Source organism: Dipodomys merriami, unplaced genomic scaffold (genome assembly GCF_024711535.1).
Source record: "Dipodomys merriami isolate MVZ:Mamm:240054 unplaced genomic scaffold, mDipMer1.0.p SCAF_216, whole genome shotgun sequence".
In the NCBI taxonomy this organism is placed as follows: domain Eukaryota; kingdom Metazoa; phylum Chordata; class Mammalia; order Rodentia; family Heteromyidae; genus Dipodomys; species Dipodomys merriami.
The window spans coordinates 1,661,276-1,687,569 of NW_027203560.1; positions in this window are offsets into that span (position 1 = coordinate 1,661,276).

Sequence of the window (26,294 nt, forward strand, 5' to 3'; positions counted from 1 at the left end):
CCTTTGTGTAACTATACCCTCATTATGAACTGGCAATTGATATCAAACATGCCATTTGTGACATTACCAGTGTGACATAACATTGTCATTATGACAGCCTCAACTACTTTTGACATCACAAAACTACAATGACAAGATAACATTATGAGATCACGTTGTCATTGTGATGCTATAGACAGATTGTGAATGCCTGTTTTTAATCTTTTTTTTTTGCCTGTCATGGGGCTTGAACTCTGGGCTTGGGTGCTGTCTGTGCTCTTCAGCTCTAGATGAGCTCTCTATCACTTGAGCCACAGTGCCACTTCTGGTTTTATAGTGGTTTTATTGGAGATAAATCTCATGGACTTTCCTGCCTGAGCTGGATTTGAACTGCTATCCTCAGATCTCAGGCCCCTGAGTATCTAGGATTACAGGCATGAGTCACCCATGCCCGGCTTTTTCATTTTATTTCAATTTTGACCTGTGTGTTGATATCAGAAATATAGTGTGACCTCATAACCATTGTAACACCATAAATCAGCAGTGACATCAAATTGTCATTATGACACCATCAGCTCATTGTGATATCACCAAATGACAATGGCATCATAGCATTATAAATCACAGTGACATTGTTACATCATAGAAGTAAGAGTGTTATGGCCTATTCTGTAAATTCATTCTATGTCAGAAACCCATTTTGACCATATAACCATTGTTATATCACAATCCTTTGTGACATCACATTGCCATAATTATATCATTAACCTGCTGTGCCATCACAAAGCAGTCCTGTTCTTATAAGTTTTGTGACATACTGCCATTTTCATATATTAGGTCCTTTGTGAGCCCATAATCTGTTTTCAATTTCATGTTTCTGGCATGACATGTGATATCATAAATCCCCTGTGACATTATTCTGCCAGATATCATGATCATTATGTCACATTGTGACATCACACAACTTTTTGAATGGCATCACATTTGTGACAACGCATGCCTTTGGAGACATTACAGTCCCTTTTTTAACTCATATATTTATTGTCAATTAATGACAATTGAGATCTGCCATGCCACACTGGCATCATGAACCCATTGTGACTTCACAAACTTATTGTGACCTCATCACGAGAATAGCATCAACAACTAATTGTGGTATCAAAGCATTATTTTGACATGATATTATGGTATTGCCATTGTGATATCACTGTCCAATTGTGTTTTTACAAACCTCTATGGCCACATCACATCTTAGAAAATCCATGGCCTTTGAGACTTCGAGCTTTTTCTGTGAACTCGTGTTCTTATGACCTCAACACCAATGAGACAAACAATCGTGTCACATTTAATATAATAAACCAATTTACACTAGAAAGGGGACTGTGATTACCTTATCCTGGACTGGGTACACAGGTCAAAGAGCAACCTTGACCACCAAACCTCAGACCTCCAATAGGCAGCCCCACCGGTCTGCAAAGAAACAACCAAAAATTTTTTTATCTCCAAAGCTCAAAAACAACATGGGCAAGGCTTTTTACTTTTCAATTCCTCCCTCCTTCGCTACAGACTTGTCCTTCCTTCCTGGTCTTTCCCTTTTTCCCTTCCACCCTTTCCTTCTTCTATTTAGGCTTCTCCACTCTCCACAGGCCTGCCCTACTCTGCCCCAGTGACCACATGCCAATCTTCTGCTCTCCCTCAACTTCCTCTCTTCTCAGGTTTTTCCCTTCCTGCTGTCTCACCACTTTCTTCCATCCGTGTAGCTCCCATTTTTATCTCCCCTTCCAATGCTCTGAAAATGCAACCTATATATACGTTGTACACCTCCTCACTCCAACGGATATGCTGCCTAATAGTTTTCAATCATCACTTCCCAAACTGCCCAATGCTCAATCACTTCTTGACAGCTCACTATGTGAGGCTTGACACCTCCACCTTTGGCGGCATTCCCAACTCTCTCTGGTGGGCCAGGCCAAGAATTTAAAATGATTATCGGCTCCCACAGATAATTCTGGCCCCACTGGTTATTACAGTATCCTCATAGTTAATTAGAAGAAATTGAAATTGTATACATCATTGTTATATTACAAACTTGATGAGACATAACTAACCCATTGTGACTTCATCACTGTGGTGACATCACAAATCCATTGTGATATCACATAGCCATTGTGTCACCATGATCACATGGTGACATCCCAAACCTATTATGACTTCTGAAGCTTTGAAAGAAAGCACGGCCTTTGTGACTTCATAGGCCCTTTGTGCACCCATATCCTCATTTTGAGCTAATGACTATTGAGATCAGACATGCCATTTTAACATCACAAAACCTTTGTGACATCATTACCAGTGTAACATCACATTATCATTATGACAACATCAGCCCACAGTGACATCATAAAACTAAAATGACATCATAGTGTTATAACATCACATTGTGGATGTGATGTCACAGATTCATTGGAATGCCTATTCTTCGATTTTTTTCTATTTCAAATGTGGCAGGTGGGTTGATATCAGAAATACATTGTGACCACATAACCATTATGACATCACAATACCTTGATGACACCTATTGCCATTATGATATCAATAACCCACTTTGACATCACAAAACTGTCCCATTCTCATAATGTTTTGACATGCTGCCAGTGTGATCTCTTTGGCCTCTCTGAGTTCATACATTGTTTAAATCATACTATGTCAGGTATAACATGATATCAGAAATCCACTGAGACATGATGAACACTGTGACATCACACTGCCAGATGTCATGACCACTGAGAAACATTGTGACATCACAAACCTGTTAAGACTCATTACACTTGTGCCAACATATGCGTTTGGATACATCATTATCCCTGTGAACTTATATAATTGTCAATTAGAGATCTGGCATGAGATTGTAACATCCCCATCCCATTGTGAAATCACAAACCTATGTGACCTCATCACCTGTATGGCATCACCAAATATTTGTGACTTCAAAATAATAGTATCTCATGTAATGGTAACATTACATTGCCAATGGGATATATCTGTTCCATTGCATTTTCACTAACCTATTATGTCCTCATAATATTTTACAAAATTCATGACTTCTACCCAAGCCCAGAGTTCAAGCCTCACGACTGACCTAAAAAAAGAATATATATATATATATATATATATATATATATATATATATATATATATATATACACCCTATATATATATATACACCATATATATATATATATATATATATATATACACCCTTATACATATACATACACACAGTATATATATGATGGAATGAATTGAATATAAATGAATATTTATAATACAAGTTTAAATATAACTAAATATATATTTACACTATATACACATATTAACATATGTAAAATCATATTATATCTGTATGTTTATAAATATATTTGTAATTAATATCCAAAGAGTACATCTGAAGATTTTCAGGAAAATATATAGTTTCTAAAGGCTTACTACTGACCCATCATACTTTTAAGCAATTTTTTCACTTATTACAATGTCTGGAGTACTAACATTGAATAATTATGAAACATAGTAACTGTTATAGTCCTTATGATTTTAGATTAGAAACATCTACTTACTCGGTATGAAACCTACCAAAATGTGATTTTGAAATCACACTCCACAAACTGGACATATACATCAAATTAGCAACTTACTTTATATCACATAAATTCAGTTTCCTTAGATTCATCTACAAATAAAAACATGCATGCATTTTCATGCTTACATACACCCCAATATTCACATGACATACTAAATGTGACACTGTAATAAATAATAATATAGATACTGAAAAAGCACATTTTGCAAATGTAATTAAATTTTATTTTTTAGATATAGTGCATTATTGAAATACTTATGAAAGAGCAGCTGAGAGGATGTTTCAAATACTAGAGTGCCTGCCTTAAAGAGCATGTTTCTCAGTCCAAACCTCATTATTTCCATCCTTCTTTCTCCCACATAATAAAACATAAATAACTATAGAATTAATCTACATATCCCTTAATCACTCATTAAATAAAGAAATTGTAATATATATACACACAATGATATATTACTTAGCCAGACATAATAATGAAATCTTATTATCTTCAAGAAAAAACATAGAAGAAAAATTCATATTAAAGCTATATGCCATACTGTAAAAAACAAATTCTAGATTTCTCATATGCAGAATCTAGACCTAGAAAATAAAATGGATGACCAAGGTATAAAAGGTGGAACTGATTAAATTTGGAAAAAAAAGTAAGAGAGGAGATGAAGAGAAATATTGTAAAATATATATGTTCAAATAATTTATGTTAGCATGATGACATAATAAAAGTATAAAAATAAGATAATGAAATTCATAAAATGAACAAAATTTAGCAAGCTACATTATATGGATATGTGTATAACATAATAAAATACCTTGTGAAATTAATATTTGAAAATAAGAAGACAAAAATTCAATCCAGTTGTTCTAGATTCATATGTTAATTTCCACTTTTTGTTCAGTTATTTCCCTAATAAAGTAAAAGGAGATTTTGCTCATTTAGAAAGACTATCTTGTCCAATTAAAATTAAAGTATTCTAGTTAATTGCTGTCAATGTGAAATTGTTCAATCCAATTAATTATTATATTAGAGTATTTTCAATGCCCTCTTTAAAATAGTATCCCTATTGGTATATACTTTTTGCTATTTGTTGAATATGTTTTCTTTCCTCAATCACTTTATATCATTTTCTGAATGTAGTTTGGTATATGCAATTAGGATATATTATACCTTACCTGGAAATCAATTATTCAAAAAGTTTTTATCCAAAGTGCCTATAATGAAATAAAGAGGTAAATCCAAATTACGTATTTTTGAAGACAATACTTCGTTAGTCATCTTCTCACATTCCCCATTCCCTTCTTGAGAATAATACACATTGTAAGGAAATGCTTAGAATGTTTTGGAGAAATAGTTTGACTTTAAACCAATGAGTTACTCTACGCTGCATTTCTGTTTACTTTATATCCAGAAAAGCTAATTTCTTACCTTATCATTTTCCTTAGGCTTTATATTCAGGTTTAAACACTGATGGGTGACAAAGATATAAACATTTTTTAACAGTGGTTAAATTGAGGCTGAGGAATCTAGGTACAACTATACTCATGCAGATAGGGCTCATCAATCATGAGACCATGATATCAAAATGTTAACCTATGCTTACTGAAATTATGTTTATGAGATTTTGTGTATTATAAACAGTGGTTATTAGCATTTGTTTTGTAATCATCATCATTTCATGGTTTAGGTACTGAATTGAGACGTTATACTCAGAACTAAATTTAAGGAGGCATCCAAAATTAGTTACCAAGATATACATAATTTAACACAATGTTTTAAAAATACAAGCTAAAGGAAATAATTTATGGAAAAATCATTTAAAAAAACACAGGGTACGTATCACTGATTTTTCTTAAATGCCAGTTTGGAATACGATTTGCATGATGATTTTTCTGATTATATAAGTTTAGTTAGGTCTTGATATTTAGTTGGAGAAGTTATGTTCTTTTATATATTCATTTGTCAGATCAAAGAGGAAATGAATTCCGTGCCAGAGTCAAATCTGTAATAATGTTACAGTTGTATCCTGTTACTTTGCCAAAGTTTCAAATCAGCTCGAGTAACTTGGGTCTTTTTTGGATCTAACTAAGTAGGCATGCAATTTTGCCAGTACTAGAAAGATATTGACCAACATTTATTAAAACAGTATTTTCCAGAAACTAGTCCTATTCTCTCTTTTCATTAGATTTTTTATTTCATTTATATCATATGTTGATGTTTTCCTTTTGATAACCCACATTAAATCATCTACAGTGTAATTTAGAGTTGTTTAAAATTATGTACACTCAGGTACACTGCTAGGGTTCTATTATTTGCATATTTTGTTCCTGTGAAATCAGTAAGATTTATTTCTCAATATGGATACTATTGGACTTATTCATTGCATTTCTGAATTTTTTTAAGTATGTCATGATTTTTGTGATTTAGTATGTCATGATTTTTGTGATTTAATACTGCAATATATTTTTTAATATGTGCAGATCTTACTTCACATACAGTTACCTTTGTTTTAAACAATTTGATCTATTCAAGGGATTTGCTATATTAGGTTCATCCAGATGAATTTAATTACAAATTAACACAACCTTATTTCTGAAAGACAGTTATCCTTATATTTCTGCTCAAGTTAACATGTATTTGAGGTTTTTGTACTTAAAAAAGAAACTGAGCATAACATGTTTTAGTTCCTGGGGGAGTTCCAATTTCTTGGTTGGTTTTGCAGCTGTGGTGACTTCAACATATGTGTACATTTATTTTAATTGTTTTGTGCCTATATTTTGTTTCATAAAACAGAAAGTAGAAAAAGCATCAGTAGTTAAGAACTTTTCCAAATAGAATTCTAATAGAGACACTTGAAGTTTTGTGACAACTGGGACCCGAGAGTTCTTGTTAGTGGATGGGATAGCAGAAAAACAGAGACATTGTTTGACATAATTGAATTCTGCCTCCTCTTGCCTCACTATTTCCAATGGTAATAATTTGGTCTGTATTAACTTAGAATTTTTGGTTTAATTGGGACACACTACACATTTATATTTGATTTCAACTCGAAAATCTTCTTTCCTTTGTTTAAGACCACAGATGTGAATTTATAATGCTAAAAAAGCATCTACTAATTTATATGAAATTGTCCAAACTAGTTTCCATTCAGACTATATGCAATATAGAATGTAATAATAATAGTTAGAGATAGTATGTAATAATTGACTTTGGGGAAAGTCGATTAAAGTGGATTTTTGTGTGATACTGAGTAATAGTAAAAATTATACTTGATACTATTAAAAATAATCCCAGTTATATCTAAAATAATTCATAGTTATAAACTAATGCTGAAAAAATGAGATTGTTTTTTGGAAAAAGCCAGAAGTTTAAATAAGCTTGCTTTTTAAAAATTGACTTGGAACTGGGCTTCATGGCTCATGCCTATAATCCTAGCTACTCAGGAGTCTGAGAACTGAGAATATTGGTTGAAAGCTAGCCTGGTCAGAAAATACTGTGTGACCCTTATCTCCAATAAACCACCTAAAAACTAGAAACAGCACTGTGGCACAAGTGGTACAGTGGAAGCCTTGAGCTGAAAAGCTGAACACTGGCCCAAGCCCAGAATTCAAGCCCACGACCCACAGAAAAAAACTTTTTATGGATTTGTTCTTCATTATTTCATGATTTTTTATGAGTGGTTGCTCAGTGAAAAATGTCATTAGTTTTTATATTTTGTGTTGGCATAAATGAGCCTACTATTATGTTAATTTAATCAAAAAACTCTGTGATTCTATGATAGTATAAATTTTGTGGGTAATGGTTAAGACAAGGTTGCCTTTCTGAAAAAAATATTTATATCACCCCCCAAAAAAGAGGAAGAAAAAAATTATATGCCCGGAAACTTACTCTGTAAATCATAATGGACTAATATTCTGTCATAGGTTAAGTTGTTGCCATTTGATTTTAGTATGCCCCAGAAAGACCTATGTGTGAAAAAAATGACTTTCTTTTTCCTCCCAGATTGTGGAGAATACCTGAGTAGTTCTTCTGGAGATTAAGTTCTTTAGACTGAAACCTATGAGTACATAGAATCTCATCTTCCTTCTTCTATATTTTAAACATTCTCGGTCAAAAACATTTCTCTTTGACATACTCCCCACCTTGACAATGTCTTGTCACAGCCTCCCAAAGCAGTAAAACAAACTGAACATATACTGAAACTTTCAAACTTTTAAATCTGAGTAAGCATTTCTGCTTAATATATGGACAATATCACTTATTATGGAAGGTTATAAAGCTAACACAGAAGTTTAGTCTTTCTAACAATGTAGAGTATATAAAACTGTGCTTTATTATAAAATATCTAACTCCATGTTGTATTTTGTGTTTTTGTTTCTGTTGATCCTAGGGCTTAAACTCAGGGCTGGGATGGTGCTTTTATGGTCAAGGCCAGTGATCTACATGTAATTTGAACTGGAAATCCATTTGCCCAGTTGGTTAATTGGAGATAAGAAACTAATCATCTTTCCTATTCCTGCTGGCTTCAAATTGTAATCTTCAGATCTCAATTTCTTAACTAGCTAAGATTCAACCTTGAACCACCAGTGCTAGCCATGTTGCATATTGTGTGTAATTCTAATTCTCAGCATTGTATATACGTTCCTACTACAATGTAAAAAAACTTAAAATATACTAAGGTTAAATATATAATGAAGGAAGAATTTTTATCCATTAAAATGTATGTAAAATCTGTGATAAACTATTGATATTTTAGTATACATTTCCTGCAATCAGTTGCATATATTTTAACAATTGTCAGGCCAAGTTTCTCTATATTCTACTGGAGATTTACTATTTCATGCATGCATGTAAATTTATGTGTATACGTATCTATCTATATATCTTCCAGACATGTTACTTAGCTTTGTTTTGGTGTTCAGCAGTTGAACCCGGTCGGCTCATTCTGTGACAATATCTGCCCTCATTCTCATCATTCCTTATTTACCACAACATCAGACTTCTAAAATCAGCCTCATTTCCTGGAGAAGGGTTACCAATCATTCCAACCCACAGGGTTTTAATAAAGCAAGCTTTAAGAAAGGAAGTAAACATGAAGGGACAACTACAGAATTTCCACAGAGACCTAGTAGGTTATCAAAATTATATCTGACATCTTTCACATTTCTGCCTTCCTTCTCTTCTCATACTTAAGAAAGCATTGACTAATACTATAAATATATTGCATTTATAACTTAAGGATCAGTGTTTTTTTTTCTAACCTGAAGCCTTCTTTTCCATTATTTTTAACATAACTTTTTGGGAGATTTTTTGGATTGTTATGGGATTCCATCCAAAACAAAGCCATGTATATCAAGTAAGCCAATGTTTTCAACAGAGTACTAAACAAAAGAGGGAGAAAATTATGGTTAGTTATATATATTAATCACAAATATAGGCAATATCAAGATATTTTCAAATTGTATACTTTTATTGGAAAAGAGCCTCAGACCTGTAATCTTATCTACTTGGGAAAGAGAGATTAGAAAATTCCAGTTACAGGCAAGCACAGACACAAAAAGAATTTTCAGAAACTCTAATCATTTGCTGGGTGCAATATATTTTGCTTGTGTTAGGAGGACCACAGTCCAATCAGGCCCAGGCATACTGATACTACCTCAAAATAAGCAATCCAGTTACAATCTGAAGGTATGGCAGTAGTAGATATGCCGTTTCACAAGTATAGGGTTTTAGGTTCAATCCTCCAGTACAGCTAGGAATTTAAGTGTGTACCAGGTAAGAATGTGGCATGTCTACGGTCAAGATTTCATACTGGTGTTACAAGCTCTAATAAAACCTTTACCTCTTTTGCTAATTTTTTAATGTATAACCACAACTTCCATGCCCAAACCACATAATTTCCTATGAGATTTTCTTCAATCCATTAAGTAATATGTTATGTGTTGAATACGGTCCCATTAAAATCTTACTATCTAAAACCCACTGCATTAGAAAATGATTGTATATTGAAACAGAATCTTAAAGGTAGCATTTAAGTTGAAGTCTCCTCCAAAAGAATCAGAAGGCCTTGAATATGTTAAGGAAAGAGGACTCAGAAGAAGCCAACTCTGATCTTGGAGTTCTAGTTCCACCAACTCAGAGGCAATGTATTTACAGTGTTAATGCTACCCAATCTGTGGTCGTTTACTATTACAATTACTAGCAAACATGTGGAATTTATAAGACATGAAAAGTCATCGATTATTGGGGTCCATAACTCATCTCTATAATCCTAGTAATTAAGAAGGATGAGACTTGGGCGATAATGGTTTTCCACCTGGTAGGAAAGTTCATGAGGTTCTAACTCCAATTAACTTCAAAAATTTCTGGGCTGGAGGCATGGTTCAAATGGTAGACTGATTACTGTTAGCAAACAAAGTGAGATCATGAGTTATGTTTAAGCCCCAAATGGGGGAAAGTAAAAGTCCGTAGAAGAATCCTATGAGAAGAAGCATTATGAATAGGAAAACAGAAATAAAAGAAATAAACTTATTGATATAGACAAAGCTTCCCAATGTGAAATATGGCACAAACTGTAATATTTAGGGTTTTCCTTCCTATACAGAAGAAATAAATGGTATTTTTACTTGACGAAATTAAATGTAAAAGTATGCAATCAATCATATTAATTTGTGTTTTTATAACTTAACTTGTTTTCCTACAAATTTCTAAAATAGTGTAGCTTTGGAAAAATCAATAAATGTTGCATTTACATGTACAATTACAAATGCTTTGTGACATCTTCTCCAGAGTGAGATCACATTGTTATGATACCAACAGCCCATTGTGACATCCCAAAATGACAATGACATCATAGCATTATGACATCACATTTTCATCATGAGGTCATAATGACAAGTTGATTGCCTATCCTGTGATTTCATTCTATTTCAAATGTGGCATATAGGTTGATTTTAGAAACCCATTGTGACCACATCACCATTATGACATTGCAATCCCTTTGTGACCTCATATTGACATTGTGAAAACATTAATGGAATGTAACATCACAAACCTGTCTTGTCTTAAATTTTGTAACAGGCGACTACCTTGACCTGGGCTGGATGCCCAGAGCTCAATGCAGCCTCAACCCTGGACCCTCAGAACTTGAAAGAGCAGCCCAGCCATTTGTTGACTGGTCTGCAAACAACCAATCTTGAAAATAATGATCTCCAAAGCTCCACATTTCAAAGGCAAGGCTTTTCCCTTTTTCTTCATCCTCCTTCTCTAAAGACCTTTCCTACCTTTCAGGTCTTTTCATTTTTTCCTTCAACCATTCCCTTCTTCTCTTCAGGATGCTCTACTCTGGAAAAGCTTGTCCTGCCCTGACCAGGTGACCAGTTGCAGTCCTTCATCTCCTTCTCTCCTTCAATTTCCTCTTCTCCCAGGTCTTTACCATCTTGCAGTCTCATCACTTATTTCCTTCCAGGCCTTTCCTCTTTTTCTCTCCCCTTCTGTTGCTCTGAACATGCAGCCTATATATAGGCTGTACCCTTCCCCCCTGCAATATGTTTCCTGCATAACATTTTTCAATCATCACTTCCCTAATGTCCATGCACGATTACTTCTTTGCAGCTCCCCATGTGGGGCTTGACATTTTATCTCTTTCAGCAGCATGACCTCCCCCCTCCAGTGGCATGCACCCCCCTCTCTGTTGGTCCAGACCAGGAGGTCATGATGACTATCTGTTCCAGTGGATTATAGGGGCACTGCTGGTTATTACAGTGTCCTCATGGTGACCTAGGAGCAATTGAAATTGTACAAATAATTGTGATATTACAAACTTATGACTTAACTAAACCATTGTGACCTCATCACCACTGTGACATCACAAACCCATTGTGACATTGCTGTTTTGACACCAGGATCACTTTGTGACATCCCAAATCTATTATAACCTCTTATAACCTTTGAAAAAATACATAGATTTATGATATTACAATCCCTTTATGTATCCAAATCTCCACTGTGAATTATTGACAATTGAGAATCAGACATGACATTTCAACATCAGAAACATTTTTGAGATCATCACAATTGTGACATCACATTGTCATTGTGACACGATCTGATAATTGTGTTATCACAAAACTAAAGTGGTATGAAAGAATTAGAACTTCACATTGTCATCGTGACATCATAGACATGAATACCATTTTTTGTGATTTCATTCTATTTCAAATGTGGCCTGTACTTTGATATCATAACAAACTGAATCACAACCATTGTGACATTACAATCCCTTTGTACATCACATTGCTATTGTGATATCACTAACCCACCGTGACATTACAAATCTATCCTGTCATCATAACTTTTGTGACATGCTGCAATTCTGATACCTTAGGCCTTTTTGTCCTCATGATCTGTTGTTGAACTCATTAGATTTCACATATGACATTTGATATCACAAATTCCCAGTGACATCATGACAATGGTGACATCACACTGCTAGATGTCATAACCATTATGTCAAACTCTGACATCACAAACCTTTTAGGATTTCAATATATTTGTGACAACACATACTTTTAGAGAAACCACAGTCCCTTTGTGAACTCATATACTCATTGTAAGTTAAAGATCATTGAGAACAATCATGTCATTGTGACATGCCCAACACACTGTGACATCACAAGCCTGCCCTGTCCTCATAAGTCTTGTGATATGCTGTAATTGTGATGTCTTAGGCCATTTATGAGCTCATAATCTGTTTTCAAACTTATATTTCAGTTATGATATGTGAAATCAGAAATCCACTGCGACATCATGACCATTGTGACATCATACTGACAGACATCATGAATATTGTGTCACACTGTGACATCACAATCCTGCTAGGATTTCATCACATTTGTGACAAAACATGCCTTTGGAGAAACCACAGTCCATATGTGAACTCATATTCTCTGTGATTTCATGACAAATGAGATCCTTTATGCCACTTTAATATCACCAACCAATTGTGACATCATAGACCTACTGTGACCCCTTACCAGTATGGCATCACCAACTAATTGTGAGATCAAAACCTTTTGTGATGTCACAATGTGATATGATGACCATGGCATCTGTCAGTGTGATGTCACAATGGTCATGATGTCACAGTGGATTCCTGGTATCTCATGTCATACATGAAATATGAGGTTGAAAACAAATTATGAGGGCAAAAAGGTCTAAGATATCACAATGTAAGCATGTCACAAAAGTTATGAGGACAGGAGAGGTTTGTGATGTCACATCGTGTTAGTGATATCACAATGGCACTGTGATGGCACAAAGTGATTATGATGTCAATTTTTTTCGTCGGTTGTGGGGATTGAACTCTGGGCTTGGGCACTGTCCCTCAGCTCTTCAGCTCAACGCTAGCGCTCTACCACTTGAGTTACAGTGCCACTTCTGTTTTGTGAGTGGTTTATTGGAGATAAGAGTTTCTAGAACTTTCTTGCCCAGGCTGTCTTTGAACCGTGATCCTCAGATCTCAGCCTCCTGAGTAGCTAGGATTACAGGCATGAGCCATAAGCGCCCAGTTCAAAATTGTTATGTAGGCACAAAAATTCATTTCTGATAGCAATTCCCATACCACATTTTGAATACAATGAAATCACAGAATAAGCATTCACAATTTGTCTATGATGTCACAATGAGAATTGTCATAATGCGATTATGTCATTGAGTTTGGTGGTGTCACAATGAGCTGATGCTTTCATAAAGAAAAAGTGATGTCACACTTTTGAGGATGTCACAAACACTTTTTGATGTTATAATGGCATGTCTGATCTCAATTGTCATTAGTTAACAACAAGGATATAGGTACACAAAGGGACTGTGATGTTGAAAAGGGCATGTGATTTTCCAAAGGAGCTAAGAGGTCATAATAGATTTGAGATGTCACAATGACAATCTTATCACAATGGGTTTGTGATGTCGTGGTGGTGATGATGTCAAAATGGGTTTGTGATGTCACAATGAGTTTGTAATATCACAATCAAATTTCCAATTTCAATTGCTATTAGTTCACAAGGATGATACTGTAATAATCAGCACAGCCCTGATAATCTATAGGGTCTGATAATCGGTGTGGCCCCATCTCTTGGCCAGCTGGAGAGGACAAAGTATGCCACCAAAGAAGATGGAGCATTCTGTAGGAGGGCCTGGGACAGTAATCACCAAGTGTTGAGCTGTTAAGAAGTGATTGGGCTGTGGGCAGTTTGGGATGTGACAGTTGAAAACTGTTAAGCAGTTGGTGTGGAGAAGGGTTACAGACTTTATATAGGCTGCTTATTCAGAGCAATAGAATTAGAAGAGAAAAAGGGAAAAGTCTTGGAAGAAGGGAAGTTGTGTGGTAGCAGAAAGGGAAAGACATGAGAGGAGAGGCAGTTGAGGGAGAGCAGGAGGTAAAGGATGGCAACTGATCCAGGCAAAGCAATTCAGGCCTGTGGAGAGTAGAGCGGCCTGAAGAGAAGAAAGAACTGGTAGAAGGGAAAAAGGAAAAAACATGGAAGGAAGTATAGGTCTGCAGTGAAGGATAGACTAAGGGAAGGGGGATAAAATGCTTGCCCTTTGTGTCTCGATGGATTCTCCTGAACAATAGAGGTTCTAATATTTGGAGACCCTCATCGATATAATCCATTTGGATGGCATCAGGCCTTGGCCTCAGGGAAAAATCCCCATAGGTGAGAGTGTCAGCCTTCAGGGTTGAGAGTCGACCTCAAGTGTTTGTCTCCTGAGGACCAACATGGACAAAAGTCATTTAGGTACCTCTAGGGGTACATCTGGGCAAGCGTGCCAGCCTGTTTTGGGGACTCCATCTGGAGGTCATCTGTGGCTTCCTTGAGAAGCCATCTGGAACCTCCTTGAGAGGTCATGTAGGGCTTCCTTGGGAAGCTATCTGGAACATCATCATGAGTACATCTGCGACATCCTTGAGAGGCCATCTGAGACCTTCCTTGGAGGTCATCTGGGGTCTTCAGGGGCCATCTTGGACTTCCTCCAGAGGTCATCTGGGGCTTATTAAGGAGGCCACCTGAGAACTCTTCAAAAGTAGTCATTGGGGCTTCCTTAAGAGGCAATCTAGGACCACTTATGATGTCATCTGGCGCTTCTTTGGGAGGTCATCTCGGGTTACCTTGATGAGAAAAATATGACCGTCTTGGACATCATCTGGGACTTCCTTGAGAATCCATATATGACCTTCTCTGGTGGTCATCTGTGGCTTTCTCAACAGGGTTATCTGGAACCTCCTCTGGAGTTCATATGTGGCCTCCTTGAGTGGACATCTGAGATACTTGAGAGGTAATCTCAGCCTCATTGTGAGGACATCTGGGACCTCCTTTGGAGGTCATCTGACACTTCTTGGGAAGCCATTTGGAATCTCCCTGAGAGGTCATCTAAGGCCTACTAGGGAGGACATATGTGACGTCTTCCAGAGGTCATCTGTGACCTCCTCAAGAGGCAATCTTGGATGTTCTGTCTGTCATCTGGAACCTTCTGTAGAGTTCTACATTGAAAGGAGTGGGACATGTGGGTTAAGTGTCTGTGGCTATTGGTCTCTGTGTGTATGCTTATAGTTCTATCAGTGTCCTGTATGCACTTCTGTTTAGTCCTTTTCTCAGGATGGGAAAACAAGGCCTAAAGTTGTCATATCCAAAAATTCTCCCCCAGGGTTATAGAGTCCCACAGAGGAAGATGCACTGATGTACTCTCTCTCCTATTCTTTGCCATCAGCACCTCTAATGTTAAGTCCTCCCATACCAAAAGTAGTTACTTGTACCAGCCTGATGTGGCACAATGTGGTATGTTAGCCTTATTACCCTTGAGACAGGAATATGGAGGAGATGGTGAGCAGGCCCCCTTTCTAATATATGTTCACTTTACCACTAGTGACCTGTATAACTGGAAACAGAAAAATCCATCTTTTTCAGAAAAAAAAAAAAACAGGGGCTCATTACCTCATTAGCGACAGCAATTTTCACAAACAAGCACATCTGGGATAAGTGTCAGCACACTTTACAGGTGCTTTTCACCTGGAAGAAAAGGGAGTGAATCCTGATCGGTGACTTGAAGTGGTCCGTGAACCAGACAGTAGGCCCACTATTGAACCAGACCAATTGGAGCAAGTCTTTCCCCAGACTTACCCAAGCTGAGACTATCAGTGATCGAGGTATGGAAATGCTTACCAATTATTGCCAGGTTCAGTTAGCAGGAATACCGCAGTTACTAGAAAGCCAAGTCATCAATCTAAAGTGAGTGAGATGATACAGTTCCCCAGTGAGTACCCAAATGTTCTTCTGAAAGTTCTCCCAGAAGCCTAAAGGACCTATAAGCCTATAGGTCTTGAAGCCCTGGAGAATCAAAGAGCCCTAAATATGGCCTTTGTTACCCAGTCAGCCCCAGATATTAGAAGAAACCTTTAAAAGTTAGAAGGTTTTGAGGGAAAGTGTATTTTAAGTTGGAAGTGGTTGCTCAGTGGGTGTTTGATAACAGAGATACCCTGGGAAAAAAAGAGTTTAAGAAGGGGGTTTGAGTTTTGGTAGGAGCACCAGAATAGGGATGAAGAAATCCTTGGCAAAGACAGTACAATTCAGTTGCAACTGGCAGTAGGGAACCTCTAGGACTAGATCAGTGTGCTTATTGCAAGCAAAATGGACATTAAGAAAATGAATGTCCAAGGAGGAGAGAGATAGAAAATGACAGGTTAGTAATCACATTAACTATCTGGAAAATGTGTTCATATCTCTGAGAAATATGCAAAGGAGCATGGGGCTCTGAATTCCAACTGTGTTAAATTTAAGAAAGAGCCTTCTGAACTTAAGAAGAAATGTGACAAAGAAAATATTCACACACTTCTATCTCAAAAAACACGCTTATAAAAGACTGAATCACCAATATGTGCCAGTCAAAACCCACCAAGAGATTAAAAGCACATAGAAGAGTAAACTGGAGAAAACAGAGAGAATTATTTGATGTTGAGAAAAGATTTGAAGATATAAATTAGGAACTTGTGAGAGTCAAAAATGAAAAGAAAATACTCAAAAGGAACCTAGATAACACTCAGAATCAAATGAAATTCAAGTACAGTACCCTCGGTGAGCATGAGGCAAATTAGGGGACCACAAATCAGAGGCTGACAGAAGCACAGGACTCCAATGCTGACATCCTTGCTAACCACAAATGAGGCCAAGAAGAGATTCTGATGCTGCAATAAGAAATCATGGCCTGGGCTGGGAGGGTGGCTCAGTGGTAGAGCGCTTGCCTTGCATGCCTGAAGCCCTGGGGTCGATTCCTCAGCACCACATAAGCAAAAAATAATAAGCCGGAAGTGGTGCTGTGACTCAAGTGGTAGAGTGCTAGCCTTGAGTTGAAGAGCTGAGGGACAGTGCCCAGGCCCAGAGTTCAGACCCCACGACCGGACCAAAAAAAAAAAAAAAGAAACCATGGCCATGATAAAGGAGCTGGACCTAATATAATAATGTATTAGGCTGAAGTAAATGTCGATTATAAGCTTTGAAGAGTGTTACCAGAAATTCAAAGCATTAGAGAAAGAAGGAACGAGTAGTTAGCAGAGAATTTGGGGAAGTACTGTGTCATAGAAGATGAGGCCAAGAAAAGTAAACAGGAAAATATCAGGCTCAGGAAAGAGATTTTTCTCTTCAGAAAGAATTAAAGGACCACATGCTCTGATAGGGAATGCTGGGGAAAGGGAAAGAGCATTAGGAAGAAAAACAGAAGAGCTAAAGGAACAGTTGAAACATCTGTCACAAAAATACACTGAAGTCGAAAACTAGAAAGAGAAACTACTAGAGTAAAAGCCCCAAAAGACTGCTGAGATCTTCACCATAAATATAATGCAGAAGCATCGTGTCCCAATGGAACAGGTGGAGATGGGAAATAATACCTCGCAATAGTACCTTTGTGAACTTAAGGGAGAAGCTGAAGAGCAAGCAAAGGTGTTGTGAGAAGGAGCAGCAGTTGTCAAGTCAAAGTAACTCTCCTGTAACCCTGCAAAACAGTTACAGGTTAAGGAGCACATTGAGAAGGACAATGCGATCTTGAAAGCAATTTTGAGAGAAAAGGAGGAGAATAAAATGGAAGAAGTCTCCAAGGTTCAGAGTACTGTACAGGAATTAAAGAAACTAGAGACCCTAAGATAAAGGGAAATATCTGAGCTGATCAGGTAGCTTGGGAGATCACTCTATAAAAGCAGTGGGGTCTCTAGAGCTACTAGTCGTTAAAATTAAAGGAAGAAGAAAAATACAGTTGTAATAAGTGTGCAAATGTTGACACTGAACCTGTGAAAAATGCATACAGGCTTAAGCTTTCTGTCAGTTTACGTGTAGATATGTGCACCCTGGTAAATTTCCCGAGGCCACTACCTAAAAATGTTCTGAAAACCAGTGGGCCTTAGCCTGACAATACTTTGTAAGGTGTGTAGGTAATTTCCAATAGGTAAATGCTGAAAAGCTGGAACCTATGGAAAGAATTCATATGTGAGGAACCTCAGATGGTGAATTTGGGAAAGTGGACTTCACAGAGGTAAAGCCTGGAAAGTATGGGTATTGTTATCTATTAGTAATAGTGGACACTTTTTCAGGCTGAGCTGAGGCATGTAATAATTCCTTGATTTGGCTTACTCTTAGCTGTGGGGTCTAAAGATGGGCCTGCATTCATGGCCCAAGTTCTCAATTATTAACTAACACTCTAGGAATAAATTGGAAGTTGCAATCCATTTATAGAACTGAGAGTTCAAGGCATTAGAAAGAATAAAAATGCCCTCAAAGGAAACTAACTAAATTAAATACAGAGACTGTCCATGGCTTGGTGAGCATCCTCCACTTTGCTCTCCTTCGAGCAAGATGTAGCCCTTACGTTAAAGGATTTAATCACTTTGAAATACTTTAAGGTGGAACACCCCCTTTTGTTCCTAAATTTGGGAAGGCTATATTAACAGAAATGTCTAGCTACAATCTGCAGGCTTTACAACATATTCTTTTATGGACCAATCCTTTGGTAACCAAGGCCCACCGGCCACCTAAGAAAAACTCCACCTAAAGGGGAGGGGCTAAGATCGCGATGGAACAGCAGGGAAACACCACAGCTCTCCCCAACGAAATACAGAGTTTGGATTTCAATGCTCCATTTCTGCAAGTGACCCATAAAAAAAAGGCGATTACTCAGAGAGATACAGGAAGTGAAAAAAGAAAAGGGAAAAACCTACACAGACACACAGTAAAGTGGGAAGACCCTTCCCCAAGCCTTGATGGTGATGGTGCTCCCTGCTGAACAGCTTAAGTGGTGAAGCTTTGTGCCAGCTTGCTTAAGTGGCCTGACTCTGGACCCTCCTAGGACCACACACCCACAAACAACCCAAGGCTCACAGAAGACTCCCCAGGTCCAGTGCCAACCCAGAGAATACAAACCGAAATCTCAGAAGAGCCGGCATGAAGATTCCCCTCACCCTCCCTGGCATGGCGCCTCTGCCTGGCTGGTGCAAGCACCCCAACCCAGTCAGGAGCAGCAGCAGCTGTCAGCAGTGGTGAGCGACTCTAGACTCACAGTGTGGCACCTCTGTCCTGCCGGTGTAAACAGCCTAGCCTAACCTGGAGGAGCAGCAGCAGCTGGCAGTAGTGGCAAACCACCCAGACTCTGGGCACAATGCCTCTTGGCACTAGCATACAGGAACAACCCAGACCAGTCCAGGGTGGCAGTGATAACTGGGATGGGGACAGCTGCAGTGAACAACTCCAGACCCATGGCAGCTTGTGCCTCTCCATACTGGCCCATATAAGCAGCCCAGCCCAGCCTGAAGCAACAGCACTGGTTAACACCTCACTCCTGGTAGGGTGGAGGGCTTCTCCATACTGGCTTTCATAAGCAGCCCAGCCCAGCCCATGGTGGCAAAGGTGGTGAACAACCCTAGACATGACGCAGAGTGTGGTGCTGAACAACCCCAGAAAAGCCTCATGAACTTTCCTGTCTGGTCTGGCTTTGAACCTGAATACACAGATCTGACACTCCTGAGTAGCTACAATTACAGGCATATACACCAGCAGGGTCTAATTCTTGCCAACCCCTTCACTTTTTCTACAATAGATAATTTCTTAGTTCATACAAGGAATTTAAGCAAATACAAGAGAATCGACATAATACCCTGTATTCTATCTGACCATAGTGGAATCAAACTGATTCTCAATAACAAGGCATAAATTAGAAAAAACTTAAACACATGGAAATTAAACTGAACTAAGTTGAACAATACATGGGTCACAGAAGAAGTTAAAGTAGAAATTAAAAAGTTCCTACAATTCAGTGAAAATGAAGAAACCTCACAAAGAAACCTATGGGACCCAGCGAAAGCAGTCCTGAGGGGCAAATGTATTGCTCTCAGTGCACATATCAAGAAAACAGAGACCAAGTAAACAATCTTATGATACAACTAAAACTACTAGAGAAACAAGAAAAAAAATTGAACCTAAAGTTGCTAGACAGAAAGAGATAACCGAAATAAGAGCTGAAATTAATGAGATAGAGACTGAGAAAATTATAAATAAAATTTATAAAACAAAAAACTGTTTTAAAGAAAAAAATCAATTAAGACTGACGGACCACTGGCAAGAGAAACTAACAAAATAAGAGAGGAGACCCAAATAAATATTATCACAGATACCACAGGACAAATTACAACAAACATCCAAGGCATCCAAACAATCATAAAGAAATAATTCCAGACTCTACTTACAAAAGAAGGAAAACCTAGCAGACATGGATGAATTTCTACAGAAATACAAATTGCTATCTCCCCTTTCCTTTTTGGACCTGCTTCTCCACCATGTATGGTTGGGTTAGCAGTTCGGTAAATAAATTTCTTTTCCTGCCTTAAAAGTGTTTAGTATTCTCTTCATAGGCTACCAAATGAAACTTACCTATTTAATGTTCCTTACATATGATTCTGTAACTCAGATGGGGTTTTTGAGTTGGAAATGTTAGAATTTCCTAACCTCTCCTTTTCTGTGAACTAAACTGCCTTGAGACACCACAGGAGACTTTTCACCAATACCATTGCTGGCCTTCACATCCACGTCCACACCACTTCTCTTCTCTGGTGAGTGAAACTACTCTCTACGGCTCTCTGTTGCTCAATCTCTGTTCAGATGTGGCACCGTGATAGAGAGTTTCTATAGCCTTAATCGGAAAGGCTGGTCACCTCCAAACCCAATGTTGCTTGGTTATGGGATCTTGGCCATTTCTCTCTAGACTGCTCTAGGGGAAGTAGGGACATTGCTTCTGCCTGGTCAGCTCTCCTTCTCTCACCAGACCGACTGGCCTACTCATTTAACGGGGTGCTACAAGTCATGCCCGAGCCATGAAATCCCTCTGAAATGCCTCTTGTGCTCCCTGGATAGCCAGAGCACCTAATATTTTTATGCTGTTCTTAGATTTAGACAATTTTTGCCTCTGCAATGGTAAATGTTCCGAAGTCTTTTCACTTTCAGGATCTCTTTGCTCTCTGCTAATCATGTCCAACTTTCTATATCTCTCCATTTCTTTTCTACAACTATTTGTATTGTGCCATGAAGCATGTGACATGGGCTGGGTCCAGGGGACCCATTTTAGGTTCCCTCTAAAAGGCTAGCCAAACTAGGCTTCATTTTTGTTCAGGCTTTCTTTGCATTTTTTTTTTTTAGAAATTTGCCATCTTGAGTTCGCCATCTTGGTCAAATGGTGGGTGAAGGATTTGGCCCCCTCCAATCCTTACCCTTCCACCAAGCTTTCTTCTCCTCCATCCATCTATTCAAATGTGCCTTGCTAACAAGTTGCTCTTTTCACAGACTCTGATAACTGTGGCCCAACCATCTGATGTGCTTTGTTAGCAAAGATGTCAGAACATTGTTGTCTAAAATTTTAGGATTTGAGTTTTGCCTTTTTTGTTTTGTCTTGTTTAGGCTAGTACTGACTATGTGATTCTAAAATATTGGGCATATCTGTGCCCATTGTGTCATTGCAGAATATTTGGTCAATTCTTGATAAGGACCAGGTAAGCTCTACTTATTCTATTTGAACTTCTTGTTGCTTTAATTGGAAATAACAAAGAATTTTTGTGACAAAATTTGCAATTCAAATCCAGCCCGGGGTGAAATATCCCTAAGACTCCATCTCACAACTAACCTGCAAAAAGCCAGGCTGGAAGCTTGGACTGAGCCTCTTATCTCCAACAAGAAAACACTGCAAGAGTTTCTATAACTCAAAGTGGTAGAGTGCTAGCCTTGAACAGAAGTGCTAAGGGATAGTGCCCAGGAATTGAGTTCAAACCTCCTTTAATACCAACTGGGACAAACCATCCTACCAAGACACTTAGACTCAGCCAGTCTGCAGAAGAAAGGAACATGGAAAAGAGTAATAGGACATGATACCACATCAGCCACTTTGTGCCTGCCCTTTCAAAAGTAACCAGAGCAGGGAGGTCAATGGAAGTAAGAAGACTGTCCATCTAATGACCATACCTGTCTACCATTCAATTGGACAGGAATTTATATTCTTGCCTTTGTCACTTGACTTGTTCTCTACCTAGTCGCCAGATTTCAGAAGTAGCTAGGGATATTTCTAACAACATTTTCAGCCCCAAGTCCTTCCTCTTGCCAATTTTTGCTCTCTAGTATTTTTTCAGTCCCTCAATGCCTTATGAGATGACTCCATACTTCGTCCAAGAGACTTGCCTCCTCCAGATTTCATCACAGGACTCATTGTCCAAGTGACAGCTGTTGCCTGCTGCCTTCTCTCAGAGGGGATCTCATTTCAACCTTTTACCCATACTGTTGATACCCCTTGCAAACAGGAAATAGCCAGAGAGGATCTTCACCTTTTTTCAAAATTATCAAAAGGCTGGAATGTAAGGTCTGAACAGGAACACCTCCCTCCTTCTTGGCTAAGTTTCCGCCCAATATCTGTTACATAGGTAACTAACAGACCTGGAAGCAGTCACCTTCTCCTCCTGCTAGATCACATCCTGGGCCACCTCTGGTCACAAGCCTCCCATCTGACTTTAGGAGGGTACCAGGCCCTGAGGTCACATCGAGATCCAGTGTGTCTACACTTTCCCCACCTGGCCAACTTTTTCCTTTCCCTAACCTAATTAAGTTCTGGCCCAGAGGTGGTCGCCCCCTTCCTTTTAAGCCATGCTTCTCCACCATACATGGTGAGGGCAGCAGTTCAGTAAATAAAATTTTTTTCTGCCTGAAAAATAAGAAATACAAATTGCCCAAACAGAACCAAGAAGAAAGAAATCAATTAAACATGTTAATTTCCCTACAATGAGATAGTAGAAGTAACCAGAAATCTTCCAACAACAAAATCCCAGGACCTGATGGATTCACTACAGAATTCTATAAGACCTCAAGCTCTTCAGAGAAATAGAAACAGAGGGTGTAATCCCAAACTCATTCTATGAAGCCGATATCACATTCATCTCCAAACCAGGCAAAGACCTAACAAAAAAAGAACTACACACCAATCTGTTTGATTAAGACAGATACAAAGCTCCTCAATAAAATTGCAGCCAACAGAATCCAGAAACATTTCAAAAAAAATCATACATTATGACCAAGTGGGTTTCATTCCAGAGATGCAGGGATTGTTTAGCATATGTAAGTCAATAAATCTCATCCATCACAGCAACAGATCCAAGGTCAAGAACCACATGATTATCTCCATTGATGCAGAAAAAGCTTTTAATAAAATTCAGCACTCATTTATGTTAAAGGCTATGGAAAAAATAGGAATAGAAGGAACATTTCATATTATAATAAAAGTCTTACATGGCACATCAAAGGCCAATATTATACTTAATATGGGAAAACTACAACCAATTCCCCTAAAAACAGGAACAAGGTAAGGATGCCCACTCTATCCATGCTTCTTCAATATAGTTCTGGAATTCTTAGACAGAGCAATAAGTCAAGAGAAAGACATTAAAGGGATCCACATAGGAGAGGAAGAAGATAAAATATCTCTTTTGCAGATGGCATTATTTTATAAGTAACCGATCCCTAAAGCTCCATCCCCAAACACTTAGAGCTTATAAACCCATTTGGCAAAGTAGCAGGATACAAATTAACCCACAGAAACCAATCGCTTTTCTGTATACTAACAATGTACAAATAGAAAGGGAAATCAAAGAAACAACCCCATTCACAATAACATCAAAATAAAAAGTGTCCAGGAGTTAACTTAACTAAAGATATAGAGGGTCTGTTTCATGAAAACTATAAAAGCCTAAAAAAAAGAATCATAAAGATTACCAGCAAATGGGAAGAAATGGGAAAAATATTTACCAGCAAAATAACAGTCAAGCATCTAATATCCATTATATTATAATATCCATTATATTATATATGGTGAAGTCAAGAAACTAACCCTTCACAAACCTAACAAACCAATCTTGAAATGGTCAAGGAAGCTAAAGAGAGACTTATTAGAAGAGTTAAAAACGGCAAAGAAATACATGAGGAAATGATCATCATCCCTGGCTGTAAGGGAAATGCAAATAAAAACAACTCTGAGATACCACCTTACCCCAATCAGATTGGCCCACATTCTAAATTAAGCCAATGACAAATGCTGGAAAGGATACAAAGAAAGAAACATTACTACATTGTTAGTGGGAATGTATACTAATACCACCACTTTGTAAAGCATTCTGGAGGTACTTATGAAAGCTAAATATCCACCTGTCCTATGAACTGGCCATACCACTCCTAAGCATTTACTCTGAACAACAGAAACCAGTGTACATAGACATACACACCTCTATGATTGCTGCAGCACTGTTCACAATAGCCAAGATTTGGAAAAAAAACCCAGATAAGCCACAAATGATAAGTGTACCCAAAAAATGTGGAACCTATAAACAATGGAATACCATGTAGCCATTAGAAAAGACAAAATGAAGGTATTTGCAGGGAAATGGATGGAACTAGACCATATTATTTGAGTGAGATAAGCCAAGAACAATGAGACAAATGGCATAGTGTCTACCTGATACATGGATGCTAAAGCCAAAATGCAAGAAGGTATGACAAAGTAAACAGGACTCAAGAAACAATGGACAGCCACTCATTTTGTTGTATCACCATTAATGACTCCATGTTCTTGACTATGTATTCTGCAGAAATATTCACGCAATGGAGGGAAGCCAGGAGGAGGAACACAATAAGTGGAAAATGGAACAACATACAACAAAGGGGCCCATCAGCTGCACTGGACATAGAAGAAAAATAACTAAGCAACCCAAACACAGTGATGGGAAGAGATGAATGAGAGGGAAAGAGGGCAAGATGGAATAGCCTACATTAATCAAAAGGAAAAAAAATGTAAATATCACCTGAGGTGGGAAAAATAATTTGGATTGTAAAAGCTCATATAATTAACAAACTTTGGAATATGATAACAATAATTTGCCTTGTCAAGGTTGAAATGTGTTTGTGACTTTAACTAAGTATCACAATTCCACAATACTGTGAAATATGTGAAATATATGTAATCACCTATCTCAATTTTTACAAAAAATTGTGAGAAGGGAAGGGTTAGGAGGAATGGGTGACAATGTTGTCAGACACCTTGTATTTGTGTACTGTTTTTTAGAATGGGAAATTCTTTGTAAAACTATTTAAATATAATAATAATAAAAAGTGTTTAAAAATAAACATTAGGATGAAAATAAAAATTTCAAGTATAAAATAAGAAATTAAATCCAGTTGGAAGGAAATTTTCTTTGAGGAGAGTAGTTTAGTTTATTCTATAGCGTCTCACTTCAGAAGTAAATTAAAAAACTAGACCCCAGGTAAGTGAAATAAACTAAGAAATGGAGTTGAAAAAAGAAAATAAGAAACTCCACCCACTCTTTCTTGCCTGGACAGCTGGAGTGGATAAAAATTCATCATGCTCCTGAATTGGAACCAAAGTGGCAAAGACCTTATTGGTGGTGCTAACTTCACTGTCACCTATTGAATTAGCACGAAAACAGCATTGGATCCATCAGTCTCAAGTGGAATAGGTAGTGGACCAATATACAGAGAAGGCTGCAAGATGGACTGTTAAGGATAAAACTTACTAAGTGTTAATTAGTGTTAACTAGTGTGTTTCCATAATTTACTTGTTTTCTATTAAATTTACCTTTTAAACCTGTTCATTGGGTGGAGAGAAGGGAATTTTTAGGATTTGGTTAGAAGGAATCAAGGATTTGATTGGACATGAAAAACATTGAGGGATATATGACGCAGCATGGTCCTAATAATGAGCAGGGCCCACTAATCAATGTTGCCCCATGACCTGGCCCACTGGCGTGCATGTGGCATGCCACACAAGTGAGCAGGGCATGCTGCTGGAGGGGGTAGGATGTCATCCTCACATAATGAACTTTGAAGAATTGATTGGGGAACAAACAGTTTGTGAAGTGATGGTTGAAAACTGTTAGGTAGGAAACCCACTGGAGTGATGGAGGGGTTCAACCTATATATAGGCTGCATGGTCAGAGCAATGGAATTGGAGAAAATCAAGGAATGACCTGCAAGGAAGGAAGTGGTGAGACAGCAGGAGGGGAAAGACCTTGGAGAAGAGGAATTTGAGGGAGAGCAGAAGGGGAAGGAAGCCAAT